This window comes from Miscanthus floridulus, chromosome 14 (genome assembly GCF_019320115.1).
Source record: "Miscanthus floridulus cultivar M001 chromosome 14, ASM1932011v1, whole genome shotgun sequence".
In the NCBI taxonomy this organism is placed as follows: domain Eukaryota; kingdom Viridiplantae; phylum Streptophyta; class Magnoliopsida; order Poales; family Poaceae; genus Miscanthus; species Miscanthus floridulus.
The window spans coordinates 37,700,706-37,720,987 of NC_089593.1; positions in this window are offsets into that span (position 1 = coordinate 37,700,706).

A 20,282-nucleotide genomic window follows, 5' to 3' on the forward strand; every position below is an offset into this window, starting at 1 on the left:
ATATACTTCCCCATACCAAAATAAATGTCATTCTCAGTTAAATATTTTTAACTTTGACTAAACATATATAAGAAAATATGAATATTTAGAGTCCATAATTAGTATCTTTAGATGAATCATTATATATATATATATATATATATATATATATATATATATATATATATATATATATATATATATATAGAACTACTATCCTGTAGCTAGCTACAGAATAACTTATTCTGTAGCCACTTTGAGTTACGATAATTACTATGTTATTTTACGAGATTATAGTAACTCCTTACTAAGTGGTTTAATATAACATTATGATAAATATCCCCATGTGTTATAGTAACCCAACTATCGTAAATATGTATTTATATTATGGTAAATTAGTATATAAAATTATGGTAAATGGAGGTGGCTACAGAATAACTTATTCTGTAGCTGGCTACTGAATAGCCTCTCCCTATATATATATATATATATATATATATATATATATATATATATATATATATATATATATATATATATATATATATATATATATATATATATATATATAATAATAATAAACTTATTTCGTAGTACATTTTTGAAAGCTGGTTTGATCCTGTTTTTGGCTTTTGGCTTTCTGCTTTTCGAAATTGGTGGAATAAAAAGTTTTTTTATAGTTGTTTCAAGAGAGATAAAGATAGAAGGTATATTTTATACTTGTTTAACCAAATATCTTTTAGCTTTTCTACAGCTCACAGTCCACAGCAGCTTTTCTACAGCTCACAGCCCACAGCAGCTTTTTCCCACAGCCACAGCTCAACCAAACATACCCTCGGTACATGTGCCAGCGACATGTGATGTGAACCGGTCTGTATTCGACCGGAGCATGCACACCTGTATTATATACTTCCCCATACCAAAATAAATGTCATTCTCAGTTAAATATTTTTAACTTTGACTAAACATATATAAGAAAATATGAATATTTAGAGTCCATAATTAGTATCTTTAGATGAATCATTATATATATATATATATATATATATATATATATATATATATATATATATATATATATATATAATAATAATAATAATAATAATAATAATAATAATAATAAAAAACTTATTTCGTAGTACATTTTTGAAAGCTGGTTTGATCCTGTTTTTGGCTTTTGGCTTTCTGCTTTTCGAAATTGGTGAAATAAAAAGTTTTGCTATAGTTGTTTCAAGAGAGATAAAGATAGAAGGTATATTTTATACTTGTTTAACCAAACATCTTTTAGTTTTTCTACAGCTCACAGCCCACAGCAGCTTTCCTACAGCTCACAGCCCACAGCAGCTTTTTCCCACAGCCACAGCTCAACCAAACACACCCTCAATACATGTGCCAGCGACATGTGATGTGAACCGGTCTGTATTCGACCGGAGCATGCACACCTGTATTATATACTTCCCCATACCAAAATAAATGTCATTCTCAGTTAAATATTTTTAACTTTGACTAAACATATATAAGAAAATATGAATATTTAGAGTCCATAATTAGTATTCATTATATATATATATATATAATAAACTTATTTGTGGATATAAATGTTGCTTCTATTTTATAAAAAATCCAGTGAAACTTAAGAAAGTTTGACTAGCATGTATTCCTTAGTGATATTTATTTTGGAACGAAGGGACTATAATATTTTATATTTTATATTGTCCTGAAATGGTCACTTGAGGCTACAGGAACGTGTTATTTGTGTCAGAATCACATGATGACATGTACACACCCTTTGTATTGTTAAGAACAAATGGATCGGATTCTCGTCCATTTGGCCTAATTGGCTAAATAAAATTATCGTCGTAAACTAGCAAGGAAAGACAACGATTATTGTGATTAACAAATGGATCGGATTCTCGTCCATTTGTTGGCTAAATAAAAATCATCGTTGTAAGCTAGCTAGGAAAGACAACGATTGTGACGGACAAATGGATCGGATTCTCGTCCATTTGGCCTAATGGGCTAAATAAAAATCATCGTTGTAAGCTAGGGCTCTGTTTGCTTGGAGGAATTTGGAAGAATATGGATGAATTTAGATGAATTTGTGAGAGAGTAAACAGTGTTTTTCAACCATAAACAGTAAATTCCGGAGGAATTTTGCACCAAACGCCCCCTAGATAGGAAAGACAACGATTGTGACCTCTTAAGTTTTTTGTTTGAATGGATTGGTACATGCAACTTAATATGATATCAAAAACTATAAATCTTGAGTTAACTAGTATAATAAAATAAAATAATTGTCGCTTATTCCATGTCAGAGGCATGAGGGAGCCTCTCCCATCAACCTTATGTTGTCGTAAGAATCACTAATACAGCTGGGCTTTAGAGGCGGCTGGCTTGCCTCCAGCTCTCTTATTCCGTCCCTACAAGCTGCCTCTAGAAATCGATTTGTAGAGGCGGTTGCATTTTAAGCCACCTCTACAAACCGTTGTCTAGAAATTACAAATTTAGGCAAAAAGGGGGGGGGGGGGGGGGGGGAGCTGAAAAAAGCAAAATTTTTAAAATCAAGAGTCCTTAATTATTTGCACGCTGCACAGCCACCGGCACTCAAACTCTAACCACTCCACCCATACAACACTTATGTTCAAATGGGATATTCATTCTTCTCATTTTATCTTTATCTAGTTTTCAAACGAGTATTTGAGACTCTAAATGAATTCGAATGAAAACATTGTCAACTACAGAGTTGCATAACTTTTTGAGATCTACGACTTTCATTTTGATCGTTTCTCCATCCGAGATCATTTAAAAAATTCAAATTTCCAATGTGAGAAGTTCAAGCGTAATTTTTCACGCATTGATGGTTTCAAATAAAAAAGTTTTTAACTATAAAGTTGCATACTTTTCGAGATCTATAACTTTTGTTTTGATTGTTTCTCCATCCGAGGTCGTTTGAAAATTCGAATCTCAAATGTGAGAAATTCAAGTATAAATTTTCATGCATAGATAATTTCAAATAAAAAAGTTGTCAAGTACAAAGTTGCATAACTTTTCAAGATCTACAACTTTTGTTTTGGTCATTTCTCCATCCGAGGTCATTTGAAAAAATCAAATTTCAAATGCGAGAAATTCAAACGTAATTTTTCATACATAGATGATTTCAAATAAAATAGTTTTCAACTACAAAGTTGCATAACTCTTTGATATCTACAACTTTTGTTTTGGTCATTTCTACATCCGAGATTATTTGAAAATTTAAATTTATTATGCAGCTCCTATTTTTAAAGGTGGTGGGAAATCGATTTCTAGAGGTAGAGGCAGCTGAAAATATAGCCACTTGAAAACAACAGTCGCCTACATGGCCCCGTTCGGCTTACCTCATATTCGGCTTGTTCGGCTTGTTTTTTCAGCCGGAACAATGTTTTTCTCTCACAACAATTCAGCCGGAACAGTGTTTTCCAGCCAGTTTCAGCCAAGATTCAACAAGCCGAACAGGGCCTATACACTCGTGATCATTAAGGCCCCGTTTGGCAGAGCTTCTCCACCGGCTTCAGAAGCCGTTTTCTACCAAACGGGGTAAAGTAAAATAGCTTCACTTGTGAAGCCCCTAAAAACATGCTCTCACAATGATTTGGGGTGGGATGGAGCCAAAAAAAGTGGCTTCTCCTGGCTCCTCCTCCAGGGCCCTAAAAACATGCTCTCACAGGGAAGCCATTTTGCCAAACGGTTTACTAAAACCGCTTCAGCTCTACTGGTGGAACTGTTCGTGGAGCTGAAGCAAAAAAAAATAGCTTCACTAGTGAAGTGAAGCCCTGCCAAACGGGGCCTAAGTAGAGGCCCGGCCAAGCCGCCTACTTTCTTCGTAACGTAGAGGCTAAGGTGCTGTTTGGTTGGCTCATTCCCCGGCGTGATCCGATTACATCGGCACAATTGTTTCCGTTGTTTATTGTTTGTTTGTGGCACCTGTGATCAGTTGGCACGAGAATGGTTAGAGCAACTTCCATAGTTTAGCTAAATTTTATAGTTTAGCCATTACGTAAAATAAAAAACTTCTCAAAAAATAAGAGGTCTCCTTGCTTTTTCTCATCTTCATATAGCCAGCGTCCATGGTTAGCTTTATATGGTCACCTACAATCAAGGGATAGCCCGCTTTCTATTTTACAGAGTCAGATAGCACATATGTTAGAGTCAACCTTTTGCTATACAAATTTTAAAATTGCCTCTAAAACCAGAATAGCCAAGCTCGTAGAGTTGCTCGACCCTTTTACGTCCGAACACGATGGCAAAGTGCTCGCGCTCTGCCTGCCGAAGAAGGAAATAATCGATTCCCTTTCCATTACCGCCGTGGAATGGTTACCTTTGCATAGTTGTCTTTCTATAACCAAACAGCATCTAAGAACTTTTGTGCCTTTATCTAAGGCCTTGTTTAGTTGGCCAAATTTTTTGAAAAATGGTACTGTAGCACTTTCATTGTTATTTGACAATTAGTGTCAATCATAATCTAATTAGGCTTAAAAAATTCGTCTCGTGAATTTCGTCTAAATTGTGTAATTAGCTTTATTTTTTATTTATATTTAATGCTTTATACATGCGTCCAAAAATTTGATGTGACAGAGAATCTTGAAAATTTTTGTAAAATTTTAAGAACTAAACAGCACCTAAAAAAACAATCAGGCGCGTGTTGCGTCAACGTTGACTATCCATGCATATCTGCCATGCTCATGCATGTGATTCATATGTGTGCATAGTTCCATCGACTGGACTGATTCGTCGCGCGCTAGCTAGCTATACCTACTGGAACCTGCAGCGAATGTGAACCTGGCAACCCCGGGTGGAGCCAAGGTTGACTGACTTCTAAGCCTGCTTCGACGTAGCTTCAGTACATGTGCCAGCGACATGTGATGTGAACCGGTCTGTATTCGACCGGAGCATGCACACCTGTATTATATACTTCCCCATACCAAAATAAATGTCATTCTCAGTTAAATATTTTTAACTTTAACTAAATATATATAAGAAAATATAAATATTTAGAGTCCATAATTAGTGTCATTAGATGAATCATTATATATATATATATATATATATATATATATATATATATATATATATATATATATATAGTAATAATAATAAACTTATTTGTGGATATAAATGTTGTTTCTATTTTATAAAAAATCCAGTGAAACTTAAGAAAGTTTGACTAGCATGTATTCTATAGTGATATTTATTTTGGAATGAAGGGACTATAATATTTTATATTTTATATTGTCCTGAAATGGTCACTTGAGGCTACAGGAACGTGTTATTTGTGTCAGAATGTACACACCCTTTGTATTGTTAAGAACAAATGGATCGGATTCTCGTCCATTTGGCCTAATTGGCTAAATAAAAATCATGGTCGTAAGCCAGCAAGGAAAGACAACGATTATAGTTCCATCAACTGGACTGATTCGTCGCGCGCTAGCTAGCTATAGCTACTGGAACCCTGCTGTGAATTTCTACCAATGTGCCGTCGAACCTGTGTAGAGAGTTCCACCAATGTGCCGTCGAACCCGTGTGTTGCGTCTTCATCACATCAGATGGACAGAAGACCCCGAGAACCGAGATACTAGCCCGTCGTGATAAGCCACGTGTTGTTGCTTTTTTGCTCGCCCTGTCTGCAACTTTGGTGTCAGACAGACAGATAGATGCTCTGTAAATTATTTCTTGATGATACTTAAATTCCTCAGTAGTTTCTTTTTTGTTTTGGCCTTGCAGCACAAGCAAGCAGCACTGACGATTAGTCGAAAGGAGCAGCGACTTCAGATTTCCTTGGGTCGCCTCTCGGGTTGTGATTTGCCGTTGCCACTACCAACTGCTCCCACTCTCTCTCAAGATATCCAAGTTTCCAATTCCACTGCAGTCTGCACAAGTCTGAGAGTCCACAGGCATGCATGGCGCGCACTAGCTAATCCGGTCCATCGATAGCTACTGCCATTCTCTGAGACTGAGCTACAGTCTTCCTTTTTTTTTTCCATGTGGACACGGGCAACCATGAGAAGCTTCCCCAATGCAAGCTTGGGGCATTCCCAGCACCAAACATGCATAAAGTAGAGGAGTTGCCCAAATATACAAATGGTGGTACCATATATTTCTTGTTGGTGCTGTCTTTAACCTTTATTATCTCTCTCCCTGTTTTTTATTTCCTGGTTGGCACAAGAATGGTTACAGCAACTCCAACAGTTCGGCTAAAATTACTAGCCAAATTTCATAGTTTAGCTATTTTATAAAATAGAAAACTTCTCAAAAAAGAAGAGGTCTGCAACAGCTTTGCTTTTTCTCATCATCGGATAGCTAGCATCCATAGTTGGCTTTATATAGCCACCTAAAATTAAGAAATGGCCAGCTTCCTATTTTACAGAGTTAGATAGCACATCTATTGGAGCCAACTTTTTACTCTATAAATCTTAAAATAGCCTCAATGCTCGACCCTTTTACGACCCAACACGACGGGGAAGCGCTCGCGCTCTGCCTGCCGTTTACTCCGCTGGAAAAAAAAAAGAAATAATCGATTCCCTTTCCATTACCGCCGTGGAATGGTTACCTTTGCATTGAAGTTGTCGTTCTATAACCAAACAACATCTAAGACCTTCTGTGCCTTTATCTAAAAAAACAACCAGGCGCGTGTTGCGTCAACGTTGACTATCTATGCATATCTTTTCACACGCACATGACGCAGATCACCCTGGGCGCTTTTTCACCGAAAACCGAACACCGAACCGAAACCGTACATGAATAGTCAGTAGTTCGGTTTTTCTGTTCGGTTTCGGTTTCCAGTTCTGTGAAGTTCGGTGTTCGGCTTCGGCTTCGGTTTCTATGCCATACTGAACCGAAGTACCGAGAAACCGAGTCGGCCCAACATGCCTCCACTCTCACCACACTCCGCAGTCTTGACCGGTGACGGCCCTATCTGAAAACCGCAAGCACTCGCTCCCGTAGGCCACAGCTGTGCCGCACTGCCCCAAAACCTAACCCTATCCCGGCGCGAGCGAGGGCCAAGGGCTGTGGCAGAGCGACAACGCTAGGGCGAGCGCGAGGTCGCGACGGCGGCGCGATCGCGAGGCTGGCTCGGGCGCTTCGGGGTTTCGACGGCGCGAGCGCGAGACAGGTAGTGATTCGGCGAGAGTTCTCCCTCCGGCCCTCCCTCACGCACGGGGCTCCTGCATGTGCACCCCTCCCACAAGTGGAACGGGGCGTCGCTCCCCTAACCCTAGAGGCGGAGGCGGCGGCGGCGCGGCGCCGTGGCGCAATGGGGAGCGGCTCACGGCGGGCTGGAGGGGAGCGACGCATCTGCTCGGAGATGGGCGGGGAGCGGCGAATCGACCAAGCAGCAGCGGCGAGCGGCGAGCAGCGAGTAGCGGCGGCGTCCGGCGAGCTGCAGCGGCGTCCAGCACGCAGGGGCCTAGGCGTAGGCTGCGTAGCTCCCGGGACAGGCCAAGGTGCGACAGCGGGCAGGGAGGCCACGCCCAGACGCGACGACGAGCAGGACTTGTAGCGGCGGCGACCAGCGGACCAGATGCCCGGGTTAGTTCGGTTAAACCGAAAAAACGAGCCAAAGAAACCGAAACCGAATTCGTCGGTTTTAAGTTCTCTCACAAACCGATCGGTTGCCATAGCTTGGAAACCGAAATTTTTTTAAACCGAACAAACCAAACCGATTTGTCAGTTTAAACCGAATGCCGAGGCTGAGACACAGAGTTGTGTGCCATGCTCATGCATGTGATTCATATGTGTGCATAGTTCCATCAACTGGACTGACTCGTCGCGCGCTAGCTAGCTATACCTACTGGAACCTGCAGCGAGTGTGAACCTGGCAACCCCGGGTGGAGCCAAGGTTGACTGACTTCTAAGCCTGCTTCGACGTAGCTTCAGTACATGTGCCAGCGACATGTGATGTGAACCGGTCTGTATTCGACCGGAGCCTGCACACCTGTGTTATATAGCGCCTGTTTAGATTCTAAAAAATTTTGCGCAGTACTCGTCACATCGAATCTTGCGGCACATGCATAGAGTACTAAATATAGACGAAAAAAAACTAATTGTACAGTTATGTGAGAAATCGCGAGACAAAACTTTTGAACCTAATTAATCCATAATTAGACACTAATTGCTAAATACAAACGAAAGTGCTACAGTAGCCAAACTGCAAAAAAATTTGAATCTAAACGGGGCCATACTTCCCGTACCAAAATAAATGTCATTCTCAGTTAAATATTTTTAACTTTAACTAAATATATATAAGAAAATATGAATATTTAGAGTCCATAATTCGTATCATTAGATGAATCATTATATATATATAATAATAATAAACTTATTTATGGATATAAATGTTGTTTCTATTTTATAAAAAAATCCAGTGAAACTTAAGAAAGTTTGACTAGCATGTATTCTATAGTGATATTTATTTTGGAATGAAGGGACTATAATTTTTTATATTTTATATTGTCCTGAAATGGTCACTTGAGGCTACAGGAACATGTTGTTTGTGTCAGAATCACATGATGACATGTACACACCCTTTGTATTGTTAAGAACAAATGGATCGGATTCTCGTCTGTGGGGGTATTAACCCCTATACCCTTACGGCTAGGCTTGGGCCGGCTCGGATCAGGGGGTCCGGTCCACTAGAAGACGACGCGCGGCCTGGCCAACCTGTTCGGAGCCCCGCGCAAGGAGTCAAAGCAGATTTAGAGATCAAGCAAGATCCTGGTCGGTTAGAATAGGAATCCTTATCCGGCCACCTATAGCAATTGTAATTGGCTAGGATTAGTTTCCAGATCTGTAACCCTGCCCCCCGGACTATATAAGGCGGGCAGGGGACCCCTCTAAAAAACATCTCTCATTGACATACAACAATACAATCAGATGTAGGACGTAGGTATTACGCCTTTACAGCGGCCGAACCTGGATAAAACCTTGTGTCTGTCTTGCGTTACTATCTTGTTTGTTGCTTGCGCATCTGTCTGCCGATAATCTACTACCTTGGGCATACCCCTAGGTAGACTGCAAACCATATTTCGTCGACAGTGGCGCGCCAGGTAGGGGGTGTGCGTACTGCTCTCCAAGCGAACAAGATGGTCATCATCTCCGGCTTCGTGGCTACGCCGAACGGCCTTACGTTCACCATCAGCCAGATCACCTGGACCACCGGCTCCGACGACTTCATCGCTATGACCACGGAGGAGGCGCGGATTCAATCTGCGTCGACCACTGCTTCACCTGCATCGGCTATGACTCCGACCACGGTGGATCTGGCTCCGACCACGATGGATCTGGCTCCGACCATGGTGGATCTGACTCCGACCACGCCCGCATCGTCTTCAGCCACGCCGACAACCCATCGTCCGCTTTCTCGCTACAAAGGGAAGCAGATCGACAACACCGACCTGCTCGACTCCATTGATCGGGTCAGCACCAAACTTGCTGAAACCCTAGCTCTGGTAAGTTCAATTCAAAGTCAACCTAATGAGCAGGTAACCGCAACCCACAACAGATCTACCCGACCAGCTCAGGCCAGTCGTCCTGCACGACTCGGTACAGATCTCATGGTCACATCTACTCCTGAAGGGCGCTCCGCTCGTCGCCGGCCAGCCTCCGCAACGGGTCTCCGGCTCTCCGAGTACGAAGCCTCGATGGAGAACTACCAGGCCCAGCCCTACGGCCTACGAAACACTGCCTCCAACTACGCGTACAATATACAACGCTGCTCGGATTGGTGTTTTATACATCGACCTCGGCCGAAGCCACGCAACTTCGTCAACATGGTTCGGATTGAGGATTATCAAGAAGGATCCGTCCACATAGTCCAAGAGGGTGGCTCCAGCTCCTCGTCTGGCATCGCATCTAATGCCTCTATCCGCACAGAGCTCCAGCCTCATGACGATGAAGGCGTTGAATATGATCTGGATATCCCAGACCACGCCTTGGGTTCCCACAGTTCCCGTCTTTCCCACCAAGGCGAGGGGACTTGATCAATGTTGTCAGTAATGACGAACCACCGGCAGTCGGCGAAACGGAACAAGAAAGGCTCGCACGCGAAGCACGCAATATTGACCGGTTTAATCGCCGACAAATCGAAGCCGAAGCAGAAGAGGAGGCACGACGCATAAGGGTCCAGCCACGCGACCTCAACAATGCCTTTGACAGGGTGGGGGACAAACAGGTCTTCAGGACTCCAAGCGCCAACGTAGCTGTCGCTATGGCGACAATGCAACGGCTACCCAATACCTCAGAAACCCAAGCAGTTCACGACGATATACAAGCTTACCTGATGGCTGCTATGGCCCAGACCGCAGAGATCGTAAATCAAGCCCGGGCTCCATCCGTCTCAGTCGAATCAAGCCACAGCCGCCAGTACTCAAGTCGCTCACAGCCACCCAACCAACGTGGCTTGTGCAACAACAACCCATCAGACAACCGTCAAGGCGGAAATGGTGGCCATGATGGTGGTCGGGACGACAACCGCCATCGGGAGGACAACCGCCGTGACGTTCGGGACAACAATCACCGAGACAACCGCGATAATCGCCGCGATAACCACGGTCGCAGGGCTAATCAGGATGGCAACTGAGATCGCCGTGATGGCAATAACAATCTCCGCCATTACCTCGGAGGACGTGATCTACGTGATCGCATCAACCAAAGAGCCAACGATCGTGCATCCCACGAAAGCTATCGCCGTATGGAATATGATACTGCCCACGGGCCACCGAGTTTGAAGCAGTTTACTCTGCACCTTCGCCAAGTCATATGGCCCAAGAACTTCAAGCTCGAAAAACTTCAGAAGTACGACGGCAAGGAGAACCCTGAATTATGGGTCATGCTCTATGAAACTGCGTGCAGATCAGCCATGGCTGATGAGCACGTCATGTCTAACTACTTCCCAGTCATTGTTGGCCATGCAGGTCACCAATGGCTGGTCAGCTTGCCGGCAAACTACTTTGATTCTTGGCAAGAGCTCAAGCAAGCCTTCATCGACAACTTCATTGCTACTTGCGAGCAGCCCGACAACAAATATGATCTACAGCGGATTCGAGATCGGAAAGATGAGCCACTGCACGAGTACGTCCGGCGTTTCTCGGAGATGCACATCAAGGTTCCGTCAATCTCCGACAATGAGGCAATCGAGGATTTCATCACTGGCCTCTGCTTCCACAATGCCCTATGGGACAAGCTCCTCCGCAAGAGACCCGAATCAGTCACAGCGCTCCTGGCCACTGCCAAGAAATATGCGAATGCCGACGACGCTAAAAAGATAATTATCGAAGAAGTAGCAAGGGTTCCACGCTCCGACCACCCCCCCACACCGCGACGACTATCGCGGCAACCGTGATCGGAACGATAATTTTGACCGCCGCAACCAGCGCAACGACTCCCGCGACCACCACGACCAATGTAATCAGCGACATAACCGCCATGACGATTACAGGGGCAAGCGTGCTCGGGAAGACGACGGCGAGGTCAACACCGTTAAAAAAGGTGGCGGACGTTGTAACTACGTAGAAGACTATGCCAAAGCATTGAAAGGGCCCTGCCAGCTCCATCCCAAGTCAAACCATACCATGGAGAATTGCCGCGTTCTTAAGTCTATCTACACGCGTCAATAGGCTCCGGATACATCCAACAAGCCTAACGACGCAAGGGAACAGCGCAACGAGGACAACGATGATGAAGACGCAGATCCCCGCCACAAGTACGTCAAGCCAACTGATCGCATGCACACCATCATTGGAGGCAAAGTGTCCATCGAGACCAAACGAGAACGCAAGCTGCTCGCCCGTGCTTGCTTGAACGTGGCCAACACCGACAACCTCATCGTCGATCCGTGGCTCCCTCCTTGGTCTCACCGCGAGATCTCCTTCAGCAGAAAGGACCAATGGGCCACAATACCTGAACCAGGACGTTTTTCCCTGGTCCTCGATCCTTGTATCAACAAGTTTTAGTTCGATAGAGTGCTGATTGACGGCGGCAGCTCCATCGATATACTGTTCAAGAAAAGTCTGCTGGCCCTGAAGATAACCCAGATGGATCTCAAGCCATACGAGGCACAGTTCTGGGGTGTTCTCCTCGGATAGAGCTCTACACCTCTCGGGCAGATCACGCTACCTGTGCAGTTTAGGACCCTGGACCACTTCCACACCGACTACGTTAACTTCGTGGTCGCTGACTTCGACGGCACCTACCATGCTATCCTTGGTCGACCATCGCTCACCAAGTTCATGGCCATACCTCATTACAGGTATTTGGTGCTCAAGATGCCTACCGAGAAAGGAGTTCTAACTCTCAAGGGCAACGTATACGCAGCTTATACCTGCGAGAACGACAGCTTTAAAATAGTAGAGGCTCACGACCTCTCTATTCGCATGGTTGAGACCATGCTCGACGCCAAGAAGACCCCAGCCGGCCACTTGGAGATCCTAGAGCTTGAGGCTCCACGCAAGAACATCAAGTCTAAGGAGCACAAGGTGATCCAGCTGGTCGACGGTGATCCCAGCAAAACGGCCCTTATCAGGGCCAACCTAGATCCAAAATAGGAAGACGCGCTCATCAGGTTCTTGAGGAGCAACATGGATGTGTTCACATGGAAACCTGCTGACATGCCCGGTGTACCTTGGAATCTAATCGAGCACTCCTTGAATGTCAACGGCAAGGCCAAACCTATCAAGCAGAAGCTACGATGGTTCACTCGTGACAAGAAGGAGGCGATTAGGATAGAAGTTACATGGCTTTTAGCAGCCGGATTTATCAAAGAAGTGTATCATCCGGAGTGGTTAGCCAACCCGATTCTTGTACGCAAAAAGAATAATGAATGGAGAATGTGCGTTGATTATACCAATCTCAACAAATACTGCCCTAAAGACCCCTTCAGCTTACCTTGCATAGACAAGGTCATAGATTCAACCGCCGGTTGCGAGCTGCTTTCCTTTCTCGATTGCTACTCTGGTTATCACCAGATCGCTCTAAAAAAGGACGACCAGATCAAGACATCTTTTATCACGCCTTTCGGCGCCTACTGCTACACGACCATGTCATTCGGGCTCAAGAACGCCAGGGCTACCTATCAACGTGCCATACAGGCCTGCCTCAAAGATGAGATAAAAGATGACCTCGTCGAGGCTTATGTCAACGATGTAGTTGTCAAGACCAAGGAAGCACATACCCTTGTTGATGACCTGGCACGCACCTTTGCAGCCCTTAATACATTCCAATGGAAGTTAAACCCAAAGAAGTGCATCTTTGGTGTTCCTTCTGGTATATTGCTTGGCAACGTCGTCAGTCACGATGGCATACGCCCTAACCCAGAGAAAGTCAAAGCTGTCTTAGACATGAAGCCTCCCAAAAAGGTGAAGGATGTCCAAAAGCTTACCGGATACATGGCTGCTCTTAGTCGTTTCATATCAAGATTAGGAGAGAAAGGACTACCATTTTTCAAGCTGCTCAAAGCATCCAAGAGTTTTGAGTGGTCAGAGGAAGTAGATGCTGCCTTCACATAGCTGAAACAATACCTTACATCACCTCTGGTCCTCACTGCTCCCAAAGAAGATGAAACTCTCCTACTTTACATTACAGCAACTAATCGGGTGGTCTCCATTGCCATGGTGGTCGAGCACGATGAGCCTAGCCACACCTATAAGGTACAGCAACCAATCTATTTCATCAGTGAGGTACTCAATGAATCCAAGACCAGGTACCCACAGATTCAGAAACTGATCTACGCCATACTGATAACATCCTAAAAGTTGAAACATTACTTCGATGGATATCGTTTGGTGGTCATGACTGAGTACCCTCTGGGAGACATCATTTGCAATAAGGATACGAATGGGCGCATCGTCAAATGGGCAATGGAGCTATGCCCTTTCTCCTTGGAATTTGCAAGCCGTACTACAATCAAGTCTCATGCACTCGTCGATTTCATCGTCGAGTGAACAGACTTAAGCACACCTGCCTCTCGAGGGCCCGATGAGTATTGGAAGATGTACTTTGACAGCTCTCTCAACATCGATGGTGCAGGAGCAGGAGTCCTTTTCGTGTCACCATCCAAGGAGTAGATCTGGTATGTCCTCAGGATTTATTTCCCAACATCTAATAACGCCACCGAGTACGAAGCATGCCTGCATGGTTTGCGCATTGCGGTCGAGCTTAGTGTCAAACGTCTCTATATCTACGAAGACTCGGCTCTGGTCATCAACCAACTCAACAAGGACTGGGACACGACCAGTGAAAAGATGGATGCATACTGCAAATCGATCAGAAAGCTGGAAGGCAAGTTCTACGGCATCGAGTACACACACGTGGTCCGGGACAAAAATCAAGCAGCAGATGCGCTGTCAAAGTTAGGATCATCCTGAGCCAAAGTCCCACATGGTGTATTCGTTCAAGACCTGCTCACGCCTTCCATCGAAGAGGAAGATCCCACAGTCGACAAGCCTCCAGACCAGCTTTTTGTGGCTACAGTTCTGGCGTCAAACACCATCGAACCACCTCCGACCACTAAGAAGCTTGACTGGAGAGTACCTTTCATCAAGTACCTGACAGATGGTAGCGGTTACACCGATCGGACAGAAAATGAACGCCTAATGCGGCGTAGTAAGCAGTATCTGCTCGTCGATGGCAAATTGTGGCGCAAGAACGCAAGGGAAGAAATCTTGATGAAGTGTATAACCTAGGAGGATGGTGAACATCTCCTGGACCAAATCCACTCTGGCTCCTGTGGCAACCACGCGGCCTCAAGAACGCTGGTTGGCAAGGCTTTCCAAGCAGGGTTTTATTGGCCGTCAGCTGTAGCCGATGCAGAGAAGCTAGTCCGCCATTGTGAGGGTTATCAGTTCTTCGCTAAGAGAATCCACATACTAGCACATGAGATTCAGACAATACCAGCCTCTTAGCCTTTCGCATGTTGGGGACCGGATATGATCGGGCCCTTTAAGCCAGCTCCTGGGGAATTTACATGTATCTTTGTGCTAATCGACAAATTTTCTAAGTGGATAGAGTACATGCCTCTGGTACAGGCATCTTCAGAAAAGCCATCATGTTCATCGACCAGGTCATCCATCGCTTCGGCATACCCAACAGCATCATCACTGATCTGGGTACTCAGTTCACCGGGAACGCTTTTTGGGACTTCTGCGATGAAAGGAGCATAGTGGTAAAATACGTCTCGGTGGCACACCCTAGAGCTAATGGATAGGTCGAGCGGGCAAATGGTATGATCTTGGACGCACTTAAGAAGAGGATGTACAGAGAAAATGACAAAGCTCCCAGAAGATGGCTCAAAGAGTTACCAGCCGTGGTCTGGGGCCTCAGAACCCAGCCCAGTCGCAATATCATCGTATCACCATACTATTATGGTTTACGGTGCTGAGGCAGTGCTTCCAGCAGATATAGCCTTCAGATCAGCATGGGTAGAGAACTTCAACGAGGACAAGGCCAATGAAGCGCGGGAGCTAGAAGTGAATAGTGTAGAAGAGAAGCGGCTCGATTCTTGCGTACGTACAGCCAAATACCTTGCTGTTTTGCGTAGGTACTACAACAAGAACGTTAAGGAGCGGTTCTTTGTGGTCAGGGACCTGGTCCTGAAGTGGAAGACGAATCAGGCTGGTGTCCACAAACTCTTTGTATTGTTAAGAACAAATGGATCAGATTCTCATCCATTTGGCCTAATTGGCTAAATAAAAATCATCGTTGTAAGCTAGCTAGGAAAGACAGCGATTGTGACGGACAAATGGATCGGATTCTCCTCCATTTGGCCTAATTGGCTAAATAAAAATCATCGTTGTAAGCTAGCTAGGAAAGACTGATTATGACCTCTTAAGTTCTTTGTTTGAATGGATCGGTACATGCAACTCAATATAGTATCAAAAACTATAAATCTTGAGTTAACTAGTATAATAAAATAAAATAATTGTTGCTTATTCCATGTAATAGGCCCTAGGGAGCCTCTCCAATCAACCTTACGTTGTTGTAAGAATCACTAATACAGCTGGGCTTTAGAGGTGGATGGCTTACCTCCAGCTCTCTTATTTCGTCCCTACAAGTTGCCTCTAGAAATCGATTTGTAGAGGCGGTTGTATTTTGAGCCACCTCTACAAATCGTTGTCTAGAAATTACAAATTTAGGCAAAAGGGGGGGGGGGAGCCAAAAAAAGCATTTTTTAAATCAAGAGACCTTAATTATTTGCATGCTGCATAGCCACCGGCACTCAAACTCAGGACCTGTTGCTTCATGCGTTTGTCCCCTAACCACTCCACCCATACAACACTTATGTTCAAATGGGATATTCATTCTCCTCATTTTATCTTTATTCAGTTTTCAAATGAGTATTTGAGACCCTAAATGAATTCGAATGAAAATATTGTCAACTACAAAGTTGCATAACTTTTTGAGATCTACGACTTTCATTTTGGTCGTTTCTCCATCCGAGATCGTTTGAAAAAATTCAAATTTCTAATGTGAGAAGTTCAAGCGTAATTTTTCACGCATAGATGATTTCAAATAAAAAAGTTTTTAACTATAAAGTTGCATACTTTTCGAGATCTATAACTTTTGTTTTGATTGTTTCTCCATCCGAGGGCGTTTGAAAATCCAAATCTCAAATGTGAGAAATTCAAGCGTAAATTACCATGCATAGATAATTTCAAAGAAAAAAGTTGTCAAGTATAAAAGTTGCATAACTTTTTATCGACAGAATATCGTCGGCAGTCCTCCGAGGGGTATCCCGCGATGGTAGATTTGTCGGTGGGGGTGCGCGTAATCAGGAACCGGATGGTGACACAAGGCGTAGAGACAGCGATTTAGATATGTTCGGGCCGTCTGATCGACGTAATACCCTACGTCATGTGTCTTTGTTGTATTGTATTGATTTGTATGTAGATCCGATCTGATAGATCCTATCCGCTAGGAGACCCCTACCTCTCTTTATATACTCTAGAGGAGGTAGGGTTACAAGTAAAGTAGCCTATTTGGTAATATACAATGTCTTGCGGTGCACGTCGAGCAGCGCCGTGCACGCCTTGATCTTGTGGGCTGGGCCACTCCTGATGGTGCGGCCCATGTCTTGGGGGTCATACCCCCATAGCTAGTCCCCGAGCCTGACAGTAGGTGACATAGTCATGTGGTGCCAGGGTCATAAAGTAGAAAACCAGCCGAGCAGACAGCTAGTCCCCGGGCGTAGCCTCTAGACGAGAACAAGCACATTCACCGCAAGGTGAAGTGTGCCCACTTAGTCTCCGAGCCTGCTGGAAGATGAGGAATGAATCTTGTAGCAGGGTCAAAGAAAAAGAAGTCTGAAAGCTTGCCGACGTCGTCCGACATGTGCGTATCAAGACCCCAGACATGCTGCCCAAGATCAGCACCCTGATCCGAACAGCATGGAGCAGCTTGATAGCACACCGACGAGGCGTAACAAGATTCGAGCACCGAGGAGTCCCCGGCATAGCCGGCGATGTCCGACCAACCAGGGAGTTTCCGGCGTAGCTGGCGATGACCAAGCACCAAGGAGCGAGAAGCGAGGAGTCCGCAGCGTAGGCGGCGATGACCGAGCACCGAGGAGCGAGGAGTTTCCGGCGTCGCTGGCGATGACCGAGCACCGAGGAGTCTCCGGTGTAAGTGGCGATGTCCGAGCACCGAGGAGCGAGGAGTCCCCAGCATCGCTGGCGATGACCGAGCACCGAGGAGCGAGGGGTCCCCGATGTAGGCGGCGATGTCCGAGCACCAAGGAGTCCCCAGCGTAGGCGGCGATGTTCGAGCATCAAGGAGTCCTCGGCGTAGGCGGCGATGATCGAGCAACGAGGAGCGAGGAGCGAGGAGTCCCCGGCGTAGGCGGCGATGACCGAGCACCGAGGAGCGAGGAGTCTCCGACGTCGCTGACGATGACTGAGCATCGAGGAGCGAGGGGTCCCTGATGTAGGTGGCGACGTTCGAGCACCAAGGAGTCCCCGGCATAGGCGGCGATGTCCGAGCACCGAGGAGTCCTCGGCGTAGGTGGTGATGTCCGAGCACCAAGGAGCGAGGAGCGAGGAGTCCCCGACATCGCTGGCGATGACCGAGCACCGAAGAGCAAGGAGTCTCCAGCGTCGCTGGCGATGATCGAGCACCGAGGAGTCCTCGGCGTAGGCGGCGATGACCGAGCACCGAGGAGCGAGGAGTCTCCGGCGTCGCTGGCGATGACCGAGCACCGAGGAGCGAGGGGTCCCCGATGTAGGCGACGACGTCCGAGCACCAAGGAGTCCCCGGCGTAGGCGGCGATGTCCGAGCACCGAGGAGTCCCCAGCGTAGGCGGCGATGTCCGAGCACCGAGGAGCGAGGAGCGAGGAGTCCCCGGTGTAGGCGGCGATGACCGAGCACTGAGGAGCGAGGAGTTTTCGGCGTCACTAGCGATGACCGAGCACCGAGGAGTCCCCGGTGTAAGCGATGATGTCCGAGCACTAAGGACCGAGGAGTCTCCGGCGTCGCTGGCGATGACCGAGCACCGAGGAGTCCCCGATGTAAGCGGCGACGTCCGAGCACCAAGGAGTCCTCGGCGTAGGCGGCGATGTCCGAGCACCGAGGAGTCCCCTGCGTAGGCGGCGATGACCGAGCACCGAGGAGCGAGGAGCGAGGAGTCCCCGGCATAGGCGGCGATGACCGAGCACTGAGGAGCGAGGAGTCTCCGGCGTTGCTGGCGATGACCGAGCACCAAGGAGTGAGGGGTCCCCAATGTAGGCGGTGAGGTCCGAGCACCAAGGAGTCCCCGGCGTAGGCGGCGATGTCCGAGCACCGAGGAGTCCCCAGCATAGGCGGCGAGGTCCGAGCACCGAGGAGTGCCTGGCGTAGGCGGCGAGGTCTGAGCACCGACGTAGCTAACGACGTCCGTGCGGTGAAGTGTGCCCACTTAGTCCTCGAGCACGAGAATCCAAGGGCCGAGGAGTATCCAGCGTCGCTGGCGATGAAGCACGAGCGGCGAACAGTCCGATCAACTGGTCGGTGACGGAGTCCATGAACCGAGCGGTCTGACCAGTTGATCGGCGGGGAAGCCCGAGCACCAGGTGATTCGATCACCTAGACGATGATCCTGCAATGCAAACATATAGAACGGGTAGTATATGACGCACAAATAAATAAACTCCGGAGAAAAATCAACAATGGTGATGAAACGGCGTATGCAGTTCGGCGATTAGTTGGCGTGAAAATATATTTATGTTTAATATAAACCGCTCGAAAAGTTAGTGTGTAGCTGAGTCTCCAGCACTAGCTAGCCCATAGTCCATAACGTCGAGCGCGGAGCCCGTGCACGTGTAGGAGGAACAGGCATAACCAAGGAGCTGCTGTCGACCACCCATAACGCAGAGCGCGGAGCCCGTGGCACGTGTAGAGAGGAGCCGGAGACAGGGCCGTCTCTGGAGGCGTCTGAGCATCAACTTGGTTGTTCGAGGGTTCGGAAAATCGTTTGGAGAGCAAATATGAAGAAAACAGTTCGAAAAAACATTGTGGCGATATACGAAGATCGGAGAATATTTAGAAGAATATTAAAACGTGACTTAGCTTTGGACGGAGCGTCTGGTCGGCGACGTATGGTGTTATCTGGTTGGCGTTGACGGCGAACACCTGGCGAGCGGTGAGTTGTTGGTGAAGGCGACCTCGGAGGTGGTTCCGAGATCGGATCTGCTATTGCAGGGGCTGGTGTAACAGCGATGAATCGTCGTCGTGGACCGGCATGGATCTCCACGAGATTGATGACGAGAACGCGATGTTGATTTGAGGTCCATCCAGCTCACCATGGATCAAGCACACACCCCTACCTGGCGCGCCAAATGTCGACATAATATCGTCGGTAGTCCTCCGAGGGGTATCTCGCGATGGTAGATTTGTCGGTGGGGGTGCGCGTAATCAGGAACCGGATGGTGACACAAGGCGCAAAGACAGCGATTTAGATAGGTTCGGGCCGTCTGACCGACGTAATACCCTACGTCCTGTGTCTTTGTTGTATTGTATTGATCTGTATGTAGATCCGATCTGATAGATCATATCCGCTAGGAGACCCCTACCTCTCCTTATATACTCTGGAGGAGGTAGGGTTACAAGTAAAGTAGCGTATTTGGTACTATACAATGTCTTACGGTGCACGTCGAGCAGCGCCGTACACGCCTTGATCTTGTGAGCTGGGCCACCTCTGATGGTGCGGCCCATGTCTTGGGGGTCATACCCCCACACTTTTCAAGATCTACAACTTTTGTTTTGGTCGTTTCTCCATCCGAGGTCATTTGAAAAATTCAAATTTCAAA